Source organism: Microtus pennsylvanicus, chromosome 4 (assembly GCF_037038515.1).
Source record: "Microtus pennsylvanicus isolate mMicPen1 chromosome 4, mMicPen1.hap1, whole genome shotgun sequence".
In the NCBI taxonomy this organism is placed as follows: domain Eukaryota; kingdom Metazoa; phylum Chordata; class Mammalia; order Rodentia; family Cricetidae; genus Microtus; species Microtus pennsylvanicus.
In genome coordinates, this window is record NC_134582.1 from 123,722,864 (window position 1) to 123,740,225 (window position 17,362).

Here is a 17,362-nt window from a genome sequence, read left to right on the forward strand (position 1 = left end):
TCACTAAGTCAGTTCACCATAGCACACTTTGATTTAATTTTCAAGGCTGTTTCTAGAACACGATAGAAAACCGTTGAACAGTCTCTATATAGCTAGATGATACTGGTTCAGGTTTCCTTGGGAATGTCACCACATTGCCATGGCTCTAGCAGTTTTTGTTCAAAGAAAGAAGGAAAAAAAGGAAAGAAAGAAAGGAAGGAAGAAAGGAAGGAAAAAAAGAAAGAAGAGAGAGAGAGAGAGAGAGAGAGATAGAAAGCGAGTGAGCAGGTGAACAATGTTGTTGAGGGTATAATCTGGAAAAACAAGAACCAGGATACTGTTGAAGTGTTTTTTGAGTAAATTGTATCTTTGATTAATTTTCAATCATTTTCCAAATACCTGTATAAGTTTTGCCATGGAAGAATATTTGAGACATAATATAGGGATTGGAAGAAGGGAAGAAGACACAGGTTTGGTTTCACACTTGGGTTGACTTGGTACTCATGATATAGCTTAGGCTGGTCTCAAACTCTTGGCAATCCTCCTGACTCAGCCTCGCACGTGCTGGAGTGATGGGCATGAACCAGTGTGCCTGACTTAGGTTAGTTCTTCCAAACATTTCAAAGGCTAGCATAATAAGGGAAGGACTAGCTTTGGGAGAGGTCAAGGGGTAAATATCACTGGACTGAAGCACTTTGAAGTTGGTTGTTCTGGCCCATGCCTCCAATCACAGACTAAGGAGGCAGAGGCAGGTATACTGCCTTTAGTTAGAGGCCTGCCTGGGCTACAAAGTGAGACTCTGTCCTCCAAACAAAACAAAAGCAAAACAAGCAAGTAAAACAAAAACAAACTCTGTCTCTGTTCCAACAAATACCTATTGAGGATCTAGGCCAAATTATCTTTTGGGCTAAATGGCTCTACACATAAAGATGCTAAGTCTGAAGACCTAAGCTTGATTCCTGGGACCCAGACATCAGGAGGAACTGACTCCAATAAGGCTCCTCTGATCTCCACATGTGGGCATTCACGAATGCATACAGGTACACATGAATGCATACAGGACCACATGAATGCATGTGTGTGTACACATTCACACTCACACATAACAAATAAAAAGTTTTTTTTCTTAAAAATTTAAAACCATTTTTACAAAAATAGACTTTAGAAGAAGATGAGCTAGACATGGTAGCTTACACCTGTAATCCCAGAGTTTGGGAAGACTGAGGCAGGTGGTTGTTTCTAGTCAGGGGTCAGCTGGAGTAGTGGTGTAAGATTCTGTCTCGAAAGTTTGGGAAAAAAAACACTTTAAAAAAAGGAAAGAAAAAGAAAACTAGACCAGGAAATAGAGGAACCTTATAAGACACTAGTGACGTCATTCTTTCTTTGTGATATTAACCTTGTTATTCCCCTTCAAAACGAGCTTCCTAAGTTGTGCTGAGTTCCCAGCTGGGCCCCTGGGTTAGCCCTTCAGGCGACGGTTGTGATAGAACTGAGGATGCCCAGGGCCCATCTGCTGAGATCAATGTTTATTCTCTAAGGTTTAAAGATGACTGCTTAGGGGACTGGAGATATAATAAATGTCTGCTGTAGAAACTTGAGGATTTGAGTCTGAGCCCCAGACCTCCCTCACAAAAGCCTGGAGTGGGAGCATGTGGTTGCCACCTCAGTGGTAGGGAGGTGGGACCAGCAGATCCTGATTTTGACTTCGGTGTGTCAAATGAGTGTGTACAAGGCACACACACACATACACACACACACTTTTTTTTTTTTAAGATTATTCTTCATCTTGAGTGTTTGGCGAGCTCTGTCTCTCTTCCCCTCTCTCTGTCGAGGACTGGCCAGTCTCGTGTAGCCCAGACTGTTCTGGAATTCCTTATGTAGCCAAGGACAACTGTGAACTTGTGATCTTCCTGCCTCCACTTCTCAAGTGCTGCTATTACAGGCATAGTCTACCACACTTGGTTTACGCGGGTGCTGGGCATTTGTGCAAGCTGAGAAAACACTCTGCTAACTGAGCTACATTCTCAAAGCATTACTATTTTGAGAATTCCTTAGTAGGAAGGGCTAGAATTCTGAAAAGTAGCGTTTGAAAATCCGGGAGTGATGGGATCCAGAAGATTCCAAAAGAGCCCAGTGGCTCCTCCCTCGGCGGTGCGCACTAGCTTATAGAACATAGATTACCTTGTGTCGTCTAACTGGCAGTTCTACACAGGAGTCAGCATCTCTGTCTTTGGAACCTCTGCTCTCTCTGAACTGTGTCCAGGCCCCTCTGGAACTGAATACGTGGGACTTACTTGCCCTGCTGATTTTGGCAGCCTGGTTCATCCATCCTGCAAAGAAATCCTGCCTGAATGGCTTACGGGCTATTCCCGGAGTACAGCCAGCATTCAACTTTTCTTTTTCCTCGTCTCTCTCTCTTTCCCATTGGAGAAGGGATAAACAGAGGAAGTAAACCAACGTTCACAAAAGCAGTTTCTTTCCGGGTGCCTTGGTCACGTCCCTTCCTGAGCGGCCCTTGGCTCCTTTGCAGGGGATCCTGGTACATTAGCTACATTGTCTGTGGTGCATTGTTACAATCCCCTGTCATGTCTGTGTGCACGGTTTGTCAGGCTGAGCATTGGAGAGGGGATTTGGAGAGTGGGCCCCCTCACCCAACCCATCCTGTTGGCCCATAGGCCCAGAGCTCAGTAGAAGCTACACGCTTGGAAACACAAGGGCTCACTGCCCTTGTGGGAGGGGCCTTGTCCCTAGCAAGAACCTAAAGGTTGTGTTGATACCTAAAAGGGACTTTGTGTTATGAAGAAGCAGCTTTGGGATGTGGGTCTTAGAGATCAGGGTGCTGAGTAAGGACACGAAGCCAATGGGTCTTAAAAGGCGACCTCATTCTGCGGCTTGGTCTGAAGGGGATGTAGCTACAGAAAGAGCACCACAAAAAACTTGCTTATCTGGGTTATTTGGTGGGTGAAGGAGAGAAGGAAGCCCCGTGAGCACAAGAAACTAACAGAAAATGAGAGTTTTGTTCACTCTCTCTTTTTTCGTTTTTTTCCTGATGATAAACTTGGCTAATATTTATGAACTAAATTTGCAAAGTCCCCAAACATTATTTATGCTTATTCTTGTATTGTTGAGGATTACACTCAAGGCCTCCGACGTGCTAATCAAGTAACTCACCTCTAAGCTACATTCCCTGTGCAGCCTAAAACATTTTGTTTGTTTGTTCGAGACAGGGTTTCTCTCTGTCGCCCTGGCTGTCTGGAACTCTAAGCCAGGCAGGCCTTGAACTCCTCAGAGATCTGCCTGCCTCTGCCTCCTGAGGGAGTGCTGGGATACCATCACCTGGCAAAAAGAAACAATTTTTCAAAGGAGTAGAAACAGTGTTCACCCTGTTTTTGAGCTGGCCATGAGTAGGCAGTTTTTGGGACAGTTGACCTCAAAGGTCTTCCTGAGTAAGGTGTTCCCTGGGGGTGGGGGAAGGGGCCTTGAATATAACCGTTGCTCCATTTTATTTTTAAGACAGGGCCTCACTCTGTAGCCCAGGCTGGCATGGGATTCACAGGAATCCTCCAAGCGGTTGCTATTTGAGGGTCACTAAAACTCCGTTTCAACTGGATTGGGTCGTCAAATAAAGGCCCTGTCATCTGACCTGTCTTATATCTGAAAGCCCAGAGCATTGTTCATGACAATGAACACCCTCAGTGGTCTCTTGCTGCAGCTAAGTGTGTTTTGTTTTTTTATGTGTATGCCCATTTTGTCTGAATGAATGTATGTGCCCTGTGTACATGTCTAGTGCCCTGAAAGATAAGAAGAGGGTGTTGGATTGCCTGGAATGACAGATGGGTGTGAAATACTGGGTGGGTGCTGGAAACAGAACTTGGGTCCCCCACAAGAGCAACAGTGCTCTTAACCGCTCAGTCATCTCCACAACCCCATTCCGAGTAAGTTTTTAAAGCCACCTGTACCTCCTTTGAAGACACATTTCCAATGGGCAAGTGATGGGATTCACTTTCAAATACCCCAGGACCTCTGTCCACTTCCACATGTTGTCCTTTGACCTTCACACAGGTTACTATGGCATGCATGGGACAGCACATACACACACGATAACTAAATATGTGTAATGAAAAAAATGAGAAAGAGGAAAACTGATCATTTGTTCAGTTCATCCCTTAAGACCATGGATTGCAGGGAGGAGATGAAGGAGAAGAAACTGTGCCTGAGATGATAGATAGATAGATAGATAGATAGATAGATAGATAGATAGATAATAAAGACCTTGGTGGATTGCTCAAAGCAGACAATGGAAGGGACAGACAGGGTTAGTAGGTGTGAATCTGGTCTCTGTGCACTCACACACAGAGAGCGGGCACCACACTGAACTGCTGTGCACACACACAGAGAGTGGGCACCACACTGAACTGCTGTGCACACACAGAGAGTGGGCACCACACTGAACTGCTGTGCACACACACAGAGAGCGGGCACCACACTGAACTGCTGTGCACACACAGAGAGTGGGCACCACACTGAACTGCTGTGCACACACAGAGCGGGCACCACACTGAACTGCTGTGCACACACAGAGAGTGGGCACCACACTGAACTGCTGTGCACACACAGAGCGGGCACCACACTGAACTGCTGTGCACACACAGAGCGGGCACCACACTGAACTGCTGTGCACTCACACACAGAGCTGGCACCACACTGAAGTGCTGTGCACTCACACACAGAGAGTTGGCACCACACTGAACTGCTGTGCACACACACAGAGAGTGGGCACCACACTGAACTGCTGTGCACACACACAGAGCTGGCACCACACTGAACTGCTGTGCACTCACACACAGAGAGTTGGCACCACACTGAACTGCTGTGCACACACACACAGAGCTGGCACCACACTGAAGTGCTGTGCACACACACAGAGCGGGCACCACACTGAACTGCTGTGCACACACAGAGAGTGGGCACCACACTGAACTGCTGTGCACACACACAGAGCGGGCACCACACTGAACTGCTGTGCACACACACAGAGCGGGCACCACACTGAACTGCTGTGCACTCACACACAGAGCGGGCACCACACTGAACTGCTGTGCACACACAGAGAGTGGGCACCACACTGAACTGCTGTGCACACATAGAGCAGGCACCACACTGAACTGCTGTGCACTAACACACACAGAGAGCGGGCACCACACTGAACTGCTGTGCACTCACACACAGAGAGTGGGCACCACACTGAACTGCTGTGCACACACAGAGCGGGCACCACACTGAACTGCTGTGCACACACACAGAGCTGGGCACCACACTGAACTGCTGTGCACACACAGAGCTGGCACCACACTGAACTGCTGTGCACACACAGAGAGTGGGCACCACACTGAACTGCTGTGCACACACAGAGAGTGGGCACCACACTGAACTGCTGTGCACACACAGAGAGTGGGCACCACACTGAACTGCTGTGCACACACAGAGAGTGGGCACCACACTGAACTGCTGTGCACACACAGAGAGTGGGCACCACACTGAACTGCTGTGCACACACACAGAGCTGGCACCACACTGAACTGCTGTGCACTCACACACAGAGAGCGGGCACCACACTGAACTGCTGTGCACACACACACAGAGAGCGGGCACCACACTGAACTGCTGTGCACACACAGAGAGTTGGCACCACACTGAACTGCTGTGCACACACACAGAGCTGGCACCACACTGAACTGCTGTGCACACACAGAGCTGGCACCACACTGAACTGCTGTGCACACACACACACAGAGCTGGCACCACACTGAACTGCTGTGCACACACACAGAGCGGGCACCACACTGAACTGCTGGCAAACCCTAGCTGACCTTCCACTGAGCACATTTCAAGCCCTACAACCGGTGTTTTGTTCCTCAAGGGGATTTTCTCACTTGATATCTTCCACAAAAATTCTGCGAAGCTCTTGCTTCTATTATGGATAAAGACTATTCCAGAAAAAGCAAATAATTTGTGCCATGACTCACATCTGTTAAGTGTAAGAGGACAGAACTGGTCCTGGCTGGGCCAAGAGTCAGTTCTCCCCACTAGTGTTAATGGCATTAGGAGAATGACAGCCACGGAAGCCTGCTCATAGCTCAGGGCCTGGCTTCTATCTAACACGTGTTCCTTGTGTTTTGTTCAATACACAAATGCCAGTGTTCCATTCCTTTGAACAGAAATGGGTCCCTTTCCAAGAGGAGATGCTGCGATTTCCCACCAAATACAAAGGTTTCCACGCTAGGCAGATGGCTTTGTAGGGAAGGGGCTTGCCTTGTTGCATGAAGACCTGGGTTTGATCACCAAGGCTAACGTAAAAACAGCCAGTTGTGATGGCATGTGCTGGCAATCTAGCTCTGGAGGGCACAGCTCGGTAGATCCCTGGGGCTGGCTGGCCAGTTCAGAGCAGCCTCCTTGGCAAGAGTTAAGGCCAACGATAGACCCTGCTTAAAAACAGAGTAGAAAGAGCCTAGGGAATGACATCTGAGATTGTTCTCTGCTTCCACAGGTTCATGTGTAGTTGCTCAACAACTGCATACATGTGCGTTTGCACAAAAGCCACACAGATTAACAGAGGCCGGGAGGACGGCTCAGCTGGTGAAGCGTTGCTTCATAGGCATGAGGATCTGAGTTCGGCTCTCCGGCACCCACACAGAAAGCTGGCATGGTGGTGTGTCTCTGTAGCCTCAGCGCTGGGGATGCAGAGACCTGGGGGAGAGAGTATCTGTGAAGAAGAGTTTAGGGGCAGTGTGGGCAAATTTCTGAGACCTTGTCTTAAAAGAAAATATACAGTGGTGGCTGGTGGCTGGGATAGCTCAGTGATAGAGAGCTTCCTTAGCAGGCATGAGGCCCTGGGTTCAAATCCTTGGGGGGGGGAGGGGATAAAGTATATGTATAGAATAGAGACAGTTGCACAACAAGATTTTACTCAACCGAAAGCTTTTGTGTGCATGTGTGTGCGACTGCTTGGGTGGGCAGGTGTCGATGTTAAGTGTCTGCTTCAAACATTCTTTAATTTTTTGAGACAGGATCTCTCACTGAACCTTGAGATTGCCAATTAAGATAAATTAATGACCAGCAAACCCCAGGAAGCTTCCTGCCCCTGCCTCCTCAGCCTTGAGATTTCAGGCACGTGGTCAGGCAGGCCCAGCTTTTCAGGGGGTGCTGGGGACTGAACTCAGGTCGTCAGGCTTGTGTGGCAAACACTTTACCAACTAAGCTGTCACATAAAAGGGTTTTGTTTTTTTTTTCCGGAATGAACTTTAGAGAATCTAGCGTATGAGGAGGGGGTGAGAGCCAGGGTGCTGGGCTGTAGATGTAAGATGTGTTTATCTACCATCTATAGGACCCTGAGTCCCACAGCCAGCACTGGGCAAAAAGAAGCAGTAGAGGGAAGGAGGGGGCCTGAGGGTGAAAGAAAAGAAAAAAAAAGACATTCTTCTTCAGCTTTCAAGGATGAACACTAAGTAGAAACATCTAATCCAGCTCACGTGGTGTTAGCCTTCCCTTAAGTGGTTACCATCTTGTTGGGTAACAACATGTGCCTGGGAACAATCAAATTGTGAGCGAGCCTCTGGCTCACTGGTTGAGCAAGATGCCCTACCCTGACTTTAGAAAGAAGGCAGGAGGTCCATGCCTCTAAAATTGGATCAGGGGGTCCTGAGTTGCCGTTTCAACTTGAAAGCGATTGAAGAGATGGGGTTGAGAAATTCCTTCACTTTGCTGCTGTCCTACCCAGCACGCCATGCTCTCTGCTCTATCAGAAGCCAATGATCCAGCCTATGAATTATATAGGCCCTTTGCATCTTGAGCTTTGCCTCCTGGATTCCAGAGCTGGACCACTTCCCTGCTCCCAAATGTATCCACAGAAGGTAAGGATGGTTTTAAAGGCCAGAGCATCCCTGTGGGCCCACGTTGCTAAGCACCTGCCGCTCTGAGGAGGGTGGAGGTTTTAAACTACAGCGGTGGCTGAGGGGAAGTTCAGGGCTAAGGTGTCTCCGCTTTCCATTACCCGAGATAGAAGAACGCTGGCGGAATGTCTGCCCTCCGAGCCAGCTGGCCGAGCAAAGGTGAAAGGAGAGGAGGGAGAGCAGAGGTGCTCACCAATCCTCTTTTTCCATCAGCCCAGCTTGCTGAGGTGTACTGTTGGATGGTGTTCTCTCTCTGCTACCGGCTGGGAAATCGAAGCTCTGGGGACATATCGGAGTTACTCAAGGACACAGAAAGTTCTGTCCCCAGGGGCCTGCCCTAGATCGTGGGAGTGTTTGTACACCTCAGCTCTAAAGAATAAAAGGAAAAAAAATTAGAAAAGCCCACGGTGGTGTGAATCTTAAACGTAAGGGAAACCCCAAGTTGGCTGACCACTGAGAAAGACGTCAGGAGCTAAACAGATCTCTAAGGGAACCCGTATCTTTGATTTCTCGTATCAGAAGGGCACAGCTGCTGCCCCGGTGGTGGAACTAGGCTTGCCCCACTAACCATTGACTTTTTGTTGTTTTTGTTTGGGACTAGATCTCATGTAGGCCACGCTACTCTCAGACCTACAATGTAGTTGTTAATCCTGAATTTCTGGTCCTCCTGCCTTTGCCTCCTAAGTACAGGACTATGGGCACAGGCTTTCATGCCTCATCGATGTGGGGCTAGGGATTGGACCCAGGGCTTCCTGCATGCTGACAAGCTCTCCACCAACTGAATTACAACTCCAGCCCCGGCCATTGAATTTAATGCCTATTGAGGATATGAACTAAAAAAGGGAGTGGGGAAGATAACAGGGTTAGAGAGATGGCTCAGTTAGTTGGGCCTGAGTTGGGATCTCCAGCACCAATGTAAAAAAGCTAAGCGCATGCTTGCAATTCCAGTACAAGGGAAGCTGGAACAGGAGGATCACTGGGACTTGCTGACTTGCCAGTTTATCAGTCGAACAGATAAGCTCCAGATTCAGTGAGAGACACTTGTCTCAAAAACTAAGGTGGAATGTGATTTAGAAAGACGCCCAGATGTTGGCCTCTGGCCTCCACTTGCACACAAGGGCACATGTGCGCTCAGGCATACACACACCTCACACACATATATGCCAACCCCCCCCCCCAAAAAAAAAGAAGAGGAGAATTCTAATCTGACCAGCATGAATTTTGATTTTGAATGGCCAACATGAATTTTCACAGGGGCAGCCAGCTGTAACTTGGCAAGAATGAATGCCCGAATCGGACCTGCTCGCAAATCAATACAATGTGTTGGCCTGCTGGAGACTTGTCCCATTTTGTTAAGGATTATGTTTCTACATGGTTTGCAGACTAGATGTTAATCAGTGGCTCTTGGCCAGAGAGGGCAACTCCTACCGGCAAATAAATGCATTTAAGATGTCAGGGGATGACCAAAGAGGAATATGTATACAGAGACCTGAAAAAATATGCAACCAGTTAGGAACTTAGAGGTCATTTTGTTGAGGGCAAAATTTTTTGTGCAGGGTGCTGACGGTTTGCCCTCTGGGTGTTTTCAGAGCTTAAGGGATCAAACTGTCCACACAAAATATGGAATGTCTAATACAGAAACCCCGTGTACCCTTCTAGCACAACCTTTTTGCCCTCGTTACTGTGGCTGCAGCTTCGTGTTGGATAGCACTTTGCCTGTGACTGGGGCATAGGCGTGACATTATGTGGCCAAACGATGGGCTGGCACCATCCTCTAGATAGTACTTTAGAGGAGTGAACTGAAATACAACTTTTCACTCTAAGAAACCTGGGATTTGTTTTTCTTTTCTTTTCTTTGTTTGTAGGTTGATAGGATGTAGCAGTATTTCTGGTCTGGATCTTAAGAACATGTGCTTGGGCTAGAGAGACGGCTCCTGAGGTAAAGGCACTTGCTTTGCAAGCGTGAGAACCCGAGTTTGAACCCCCAGAACCCACTAAAGCTGGGTGCCATAGCATGCGTCTGCAATCCCAGCATTACTATAGCAAATGCTAGGTAGAAGTTTACTATGTATCTCAGGCTGGCCTTGAACTCAAGACCCTCCTTGCCCATTCTCAGCAAGTACCCATCACTGAGCTCCAAAACCACATAAGAGAACTGTTGGAAAGGTTCTGGCCAGGTAGCTTGGCATTCACACTGGTAAACTACAAAAGGTTCCTGTCTTGAACATTGTGGGGAGTTAAAGGCCAAGCTCGAAGTCATTCTTTTAAATCTACTTGAGTGCTGTGGTGTTTGTACACTTGTATTCACACACAAGAATGTGCACTCACGTACATATACATTCTTCATTCCTCATATACACATCTTACACACACACACACACACACACACACACACACACACACACACACACACACCATGGTATGCCAAGAGGAGGATTAGGGAGAAGTAAGTTTGAGGCTTGCCTTGGCCTCATTTCTGTCTTCCTCAGCTCCCATCTGCTCTGTCTTGGCAGTTGTCAATAATACTGAGCCTCTGGTCTCATCCTCATTTGGCTGCAGAATCTTGCTGCCTGTACAGCCCTGTGCCCTGGGCTGATGCTGTTTGTTCCTCCTCTCTCTGAATCCGACTCCATGCTAAGTCCAAGCTGACGCACTCTTGAACTAAAGTACTGATGATGTTTAAAGGTTTCATGTTATCATCCTGTGTTGGGATTTGCACAGCAGAATGCTTTTTACAGGTAAAGTAAGACTGCAAGTCTTGTGTGAATTCTCGGTACCAGGGGAGATAGAATGTTTTTGGTTTGGTTGGTTCTTGAGGTTCTGGGAATGGCACCCAGGACTTTACCCATTTGAGGCAAGCCTTGTACCACTGGTTTATATTTCTAGTCAAGATATAATTTTCTTTGAGCATAAAACTTTTGGGTATTTCTGTACCAGGTATAACTAACAAAATTTAAAAAACTGTAGCTGGGCAGTGGTGGTGCACACCTTTAATCTTAGTACTTAGGAGGCAGAAGCAGAGTTCAAGGCCAGCCTGGTCTACAAAGTGAGTTCCAGAACAGTCAGGGCTATAAGGAGAAACCCTGTCTCGAAAAACCAAACACTACCCCAAATGTCCACATACACACATTACATTTTAGTGTGTGTGTTTATGTGTGCCATTACACAAGTGTGTCAATTGCAGGACAATTTGCAGGAATGGGTTCTTTCCTTCTTGTGAGTTTGGATATTTGAAGTCATGTCATCAAGGTTGGTGGCTGAGTCATCTTCTTTACCCCACTATTTTGAGACAGAATCTCACTATGTAGCACATACTGATATCAAATTCACAATCCTCCTGTCTCAACTTCCTAAATACTGAGATTATAGGTGTGTGTTGACAGAAAAGTTTGTTGAATAGTAATCTGACCAGTTTATGTGTGGGTCTGGAAACAGTATTTTGCTATAGCAGAAAATTAATATTAATAAGCCATTTGTGGACCCATCTCTGTGCTCGACTTGTGGCCACTCTGAATGCTGAGAACTTAGTTTGTGCTTTACACAGGCATGGTATCTCACTCTACCCTCCAGACTGTCCTGGGATGACTTACAGAGGGCACAAAGAGGCTTAGAGAAGTCAGGTTAGCTCCAGTTTCATCCCCAGAGCTGTGTGGCTACCTTCTACTTTGTGCTGCAGGAGGCTGACCCTCAGTCAGAAATAGAAGCCAAGTCGAGCATGGTTGTGCACACCTGTAATCCAAGCTTAAGGGAAGCTGAGGCAGGATCATGACTTCGGGACCAGCCTGGGATAGGCAACGAGATTCTGTTTTAAAGAGCCAAGGCCAAGACACAAGAGGAAGGGCTCTGAGCCCTACATCCCTGGCTTTCAAGTTCTTTTCCTTAGGCGCCTTCCCAATGGCTCTTTCTGCTGAATGACAGTTCCGCAGTTTCTCTCTCATAAGGTAACATCACCATTTAACCCTCCTCCCCCAAGGGGTTAAGTTACTTGCCCAACATCTCACAGCAGGCAAAGGTCAAGGCTGGGTTGACAGCTAAGCACAACTCTCAGGGCTGTGTGTCCCTTAGGGAATGTTCGTGGCAGAGGTGGGTTATGTTTAGACTTGATCGCTTGGTGGTCATCAGCAGTGTTCAGGAGCCTAGTATAATCTCTCACGTGGAAACTCTGGCTCTAAAATCCCTTTCTGAGTTGGGGATGGTGGTACATGGCTGTCATTCTAGCATTTGGGAGGTAGAGGCAGGTAGATCTCTGTGAGTTTGAGGCCAGCTGTTTTTTGTATTGAATTTGAAGTACAGGTCAACCAGGGTTACCCAGGAAGATCCCGTGTGTGTGTGTGTGTGTGTGTGTGTGTGTGTGTGTGTGTGTGTGAGAGAGAGAGAGAGAGAGAGAGAGAGAGAGAGAAAGAAAGAGAGAGAGAGAGAGAGAATTGAAGCCTGGTACAATTCTGTTGTTTCAACTATTTGGGAGACTGAAGCAGAAGGGTCACAATTCAAGGCCACTTGGGATGTAGAGTATGTTTAGGGCCAGCCTGGGTACTGCATAGAGATTCTGTCTTGAAATAGAAACAGTAAAAGGGGTTGACAGGGTTGATATAGATTGGGGTGACACAACACTTGCCTAGCATGGACAAGGTCCTGGGGTTTAATCCTGAGTTCTGAAAAGAGGGGAGTAAAGAAATAGAGATCTATCCCCTTCCAGGACTGAAGGAGGGTGCATTTGCCCTCTGGACAGCCTCTAGAGAATGGTCCTTCTCCCTCGCATTGCTTGCTTGCCTCACACTTGAGATAGAACGGAACTCCAGACGCCACGTGGCGACTTGCTGTCCTTAATTACATTCAGGCTGGTAAAACTCAACCAAACTAATCACCAAACAGTCTGTCCAATAAAAGTACCCTCTTCTCATAATGGAGAAATTAACCAGGGTTGAGCAGTAGAGGTTAGGAGAACAGCCATAAAATATAATTATAATAATAATAATATTAATAGTGGCACACTTCTTCGTGGCCTCTTGCCTTTCATCCCAGATCTGAGAGAGACTGGCTACTGTTAATTAATATCTTTTGGACCTGTTGAAACTAAACTATACAAAGGGGCCTGAAAAGGAAGCAAGGGTTTGTTTGTCTTTTGTTGGGATGGGAGCATTGCTTTCCCTGTCCTATGTAGGTGGGGGGGGGGGAGTAGGGACATAAGGGGCGGAGGTGGGAGATTGACACAATCCCCTTCTTTACTGGGGGTTGGAAAGAGCTAATAGGTAGACACAGTTTTAGAAGGCTGCTTTCACTTTAAGGATTTTCATGTTTATATACTTCCCTGTTAGGTGTGTTTGGTTTTGAAACCAAGTTTGCTGTGCTCAGCTGAGAGACTGTTTGGGCTACTGTTTGAAATGGACTCTTGCACACACTGACCATAGGTGTCGTTGACTTGGGAAAGATGATGAAGTTGATGGGGAGGGCCCACCATGTGTGTGGCCAGTTTTCCTTTTTCTTGCTTTTTCACTTTGGGTTTTTGAGATGAGGTTTCATGTAGCTCAGGTTGGCCTCAGTTTATGTAGCTGATGATGAAATGGCCTTCTTCCATTTCACAGGTGCTGGGATTACAGATGGACACGCCCATTCCAAGCTCCTCCTCCTCCTCCTCCTCCTCCTCCTCCTCCTCCTCCTCCTCCTCTTCCTCTTCCTCTTCCTCTTCCTCTTCCTCTTCCTCTTCTTCTTCTTCTTCTTCTTCTTCTTCTTCTTCTTCTTCTTCTTCTTCTTCTTCTTCTTCTTCTTCTTCTTCTTCTTTCCCTCCTTCTCTTCCTCCTCCTCCTCCTATCATGGGTTTTGGGGGAAATGGTGAAAGGCAGTGGGGAACACATTCCAGAGCTACTTATCAAATGGAAGATGAAAGTTTTCAGGAAGATGAAAGAGGCCCAGGTAGATCTCGTGGATCTGAGAACTGGGCTGTCAAGGTCAGGGATGGCTCTGGAGCTCTCTCAGCTGTTTCTTTACCTCTGGTTGCAGCATAGTAGAAATGAGTGTGTACTCTGAATTAGGAGGCCTGCATGCAAATGCTGGCTCCATCAGTGACTACTGAATAATTTAACCAGGCTTCATTGTTTCATCTGAAGAGAGGCAGTAGTCTGTATGTATGTATATATATATATATGTATATATATATGTATATATATATATATATATGTATATATTTCGAGGATCAAGTAAAATGCTTTGGACAGTGCTTTCAGACCTGAGTTTACAATGATGTCTTTAGTTCTATCCATTCAAGGGTTGGGTGATGTTGGTAGAATGCTTGCCTTGCAAGTATGAAGTCCGGTTTCAATTCCAAGAACTGAAATTCCTACATGCCCCTCAATGGTATGTCATTAAAAATAATTTAGTAACCCATCAACTTCAGTTTGTGCTGTTGATGTACTTTTGGGTGTAGAGCCATGTACTGGAGTGTGATAGGACCTACTTGAAACCTTACCCTTCAAGAAAATTGAATGTCTCTTCAAGAAGTCTCAACTCTCCATGAGCCTCCTTCTTATTCCAGGCTAGGATGCTGACTGGCTTGCTCTTGTGAAGTTCTTCTGCAACCAAGCACAGCTGTTGTGAACGCATGAGGGAAGTGGTTCTGTCACAATCACAAGACACTGCTTCCCTCCAGTCTTCTCCAGCCTCTGGTTCTTACAGTCTTTCTGCCTCCATTTCTGTGATGAGGCATGTTGTGGTGACCCCAACCATAAAATTATTTTTTTTGCCACTTTATAACTGCCATTTTGCTTCTGTTACAAAGTATAATATGAACATCTGATATGCAGGGTCTCTGATGTTTGACCCTTGTGAAAAGGTCATTTGAGCCACAAAGGAGTCCTGACCCACAGGTTGAGAACCACTGGTTGAGACAGTACCACCCCTGCTGCACAAAGATGAGGACCTGATTTCAGCTCTCAGCACCTATGTAAATGGCAGGGGCAACAGGGACTTCAGCGATGGGGTCACAGAGATGGGCAGAGGCCAAGAACTTATTGACCAGTCAGCTTAGCCGAATCAGTGACTTCTAGTTTCAGTGAGAGACGGGGTCTCAAAACAGAAGCTGGAGCAATCAATATTTCAGCCTAGAGAAAAGAGAGGCTCATGGTGACTTCTAAAGGAGAGAGTCAGCTATTACAGATGTGTTCCCTGGTAGGTTGTATGCACCGGAAGATGCCCCCACACCCATGAATATTTGGGCAGCACAAATTGCAATCAGTGCACTGTAAGAAAAAAAAAGAAACAACAAACAAACAAATAAACAAAGCCTGAGGATCCAAATTTGGGAGTGTGTAAAGAGATAGGAGAAGTTATGGGGAGGAGTAGGGGATGAATATGATCAAAATACAGTATATATATGTTTAAAATTCTTTTTTTTTGTGGTTTTTCGAGACAGGGTTTCTCTGTGGTTTTGGAGCCTGTCCTGGAACTAGCTCTTGTAGACCAGGCTGGTCTCAAACTCACAGAGATCCGCCTGCCTCTGCCTCCCGAGTGCTGGGATTAAAGGCGTGCGCCACCACCGCCCGGCTATGTTTAAAATTCTTAAAAATTATTTTAAAAATATATTTAAAATAAGTCAGAGAACACTTGAAGAAGACACTGGAAAACACACACACACATATACTTGCACACACACACATACACACATGCACACACACGCATATGCGCGCGTGCATGCACACACACACATACACACCTGAGAAGAGAACAGGAATTCTTGGAGCTGGCTGACTTTTGTGATCTGGAAAACAGATTTGAGTAGATGTCATGGTAGCTATGGTTTTGTCTGAGGCAGAAGCATGGGTTGTTGGAGAAAGGGAAGCCCAAGCTGTGCAAACTCGTGAAAGAGTAGATGGAGTAGGGTGTTTAGCTGAGCAAGATGACCACAAGAAGAACCCTTACTCCAAAAGAGGTTTGATTGAATAAACACTCAAGAGAAGAGAAACAAGCCAAAACAACAGGATGCTCAGGAGATGGGGCTGGATGGAAAGAAAGCCTAGAGGATGGGAGAGGGAGCTTGGGGAGAAGGGGTGGGGCCCAGAGGTAGAATCAGCTTTCTTGTGAGAAGAGATAAACGGAAGGAGGAGTCAGAAGTCGGAAGAGGGACAGAGAAGTTGAGGGAGGCTGTAAAGGACCCACATCCTCAGCAAGGTGGAAGTCAAGCCGTCATAGGGGGAGGTGGGGACAGGGCAAGGAGAGTTCTTTCTGGATTGTATGGGACACAGGGAGACTCTACCAAAGGCTTGCCAAGAAGCAAGGATGGCTTTCTTGAACTTGGGGTTCAGAACAGAGACATTAGACTTAGAATGATTATATGGGGTCTAAAATGCCAAGTCAGCCATTTTAGGCCCGTTTTTCCTTAAGTGTGGCCTGGTGTGCTCTCCTGTAACCCTGGCTGCTCCAAACTCGAGGCAGCAGGATCATGAGTGCAATGCCGGCTTGAGAAACTCAGTGAAATGCTGTCTCCAAACCAAGAGCGAAAGGAGCTGGGGATGTGGCTCCATAGTAGTCTAACATACATGAGGCCCTGGGTTCAACTCCCAATACCTCAAAAGAAAAATTAAAGAAAAAAATGAATATATTTGTTTCCACTTCTTAACTTTGGGCAGAAACCTCCACATCAGTGAGTGGGGTCAGTGTTTACGCTACTTCTCCCGATTGTCCCAAAGAGCCCGTTATGCTATTCTGCTAGATTTCTGCAGAATGATTTCCTTTCTCTTTCTTGGAAAGATAGGTGAGTTCTCTGTCCTGAGAGGCAGGAATATCTAGCTCACTGTTTTAGCTGCCCTCCACTCACGTGCAGGACACTCAGCTTCCTTATGGCTCCTTTAAGAACTGTATTTAATCACTACTGTCAGGCTGCAGATAGCAGCAATGGCCTCAAGGCAGTTTAAAATCTGGGGCCATATGTCCCGGAGGAGCATTCTTCTTGTAATACCATCAAGACAAAGGGTAGTTTTAACAGCAGTATGAGCCCTGAGTGAGGAGGCTTTCTTTACAGCAACCTGGCAGTCAATTCTGCATCTAATAGGTGAGTTTGTGTATGTGCAGGGTTGAAGAGGCCTCAGCAGCAGGTGTGAGGCACAACAAGGAAGCTAGTAGAAGGTCTGGTGGATACTTTAAGGGAGGCTTCCCAACCCCCACTAAGACAGAAAGGGGTCTGGCAGGTAAATCTGAATTAAGAGCAACATTCTTGAGGCCTGTCTTGGTAACACAGGCCTGTGACCCCAGCACTGGAGTCTGAGGCAATAAGATCACTTTGAGGGCAGCCTCCAGAGGAGTTTGAGACCAGCTTAGGCTAGTTGAGATTCTGTCTTAAAATAATGACAGCGAGTGTTTGAGGCCAGCCTGAACTACCTACTATGACCCTCTCTCCATCAAACAGAAGAAAACAAGACATCGCTGTGATTGAGCTCAAAAGATCC